This window comes from Penaeus monodon, chromosome 19 (assembly GCF_015228065.2).
Source record: "Penaeus monodon isolate SGIC_2016 chromosome 19, NSTDA_Pmon_1, whole genome shotgun sequence".
NCBI lineage: Eukaryota > Metazoa > Arthropoda > Malacostraca > Decapoda > Penaeidae > Penaeus > Penaeus monodon.
In genome coordinates, this window is record NC_051404.1 from 1672266 (window position 1) to 1672731 (window position 466).

Consider the following 466-nt stretch of genomic DNA (forward strand, 5'->3'; position numbering starts at 1 on the left):
GAAATCTGGCCAAATGCAAGACATTACTTTGCTTTTTCCCTTTCAGCTGATCCTTCTGGCTGCCCTCGTGGTCGTCGCCAACGCCAGACCTCAGGATAAGAAACCAGTAAGGAGGCTTTTTAGCGTTTAATCTAACGTGTATTGTATTAAATCTCACCGGTATCTTTATCATTAAGAAGTGCCTTGACTGCCTGTATGTAGGCGTGTCTGTAGCTCTATATTTCTTGCCCTATGTTGGTAGCTCTATATTTCTTGCTCTATGTTGGTAGCTCTATATTTCTTGCCCTACGTTGGTAGCTCTATATTTCTTGCCCTACGTTGGTAGCTCTACATTTCTTGCTCTATGTTGGTAGCTCTATATTTCCTGCCCTACGTTGGTAGCTCTATATTTCTTGCCCTACGTTGGTAGCTCTATATTTCTTGCCCTACGTTGGTAGCTCTATATTTCTTGCCCTACGTTGTTAGC

At 42.9% G+C, this 466-nt stretch overlaps 1 long non-coding RNA gene across 1 annotated transcript in view; it reads left to right on the forward strand.

Moving 5' to 3' along the window:
* Positions 1 to 466, forward strand: part of LOC119585435 — a 2670-nt gene that overhangs the window by 1255 nt on the left and 949 nt on the right. Inside the window, exon 2 of the long non-coding RNA XR_005229888.1 lies at positions 47 to 106. This is a non-coding gene — a long non-coding RNA (uncharacterized LOC119585435). The remainder of the gene's footprint in view (positions 1 to 46; positions 107 to 466) is intronic.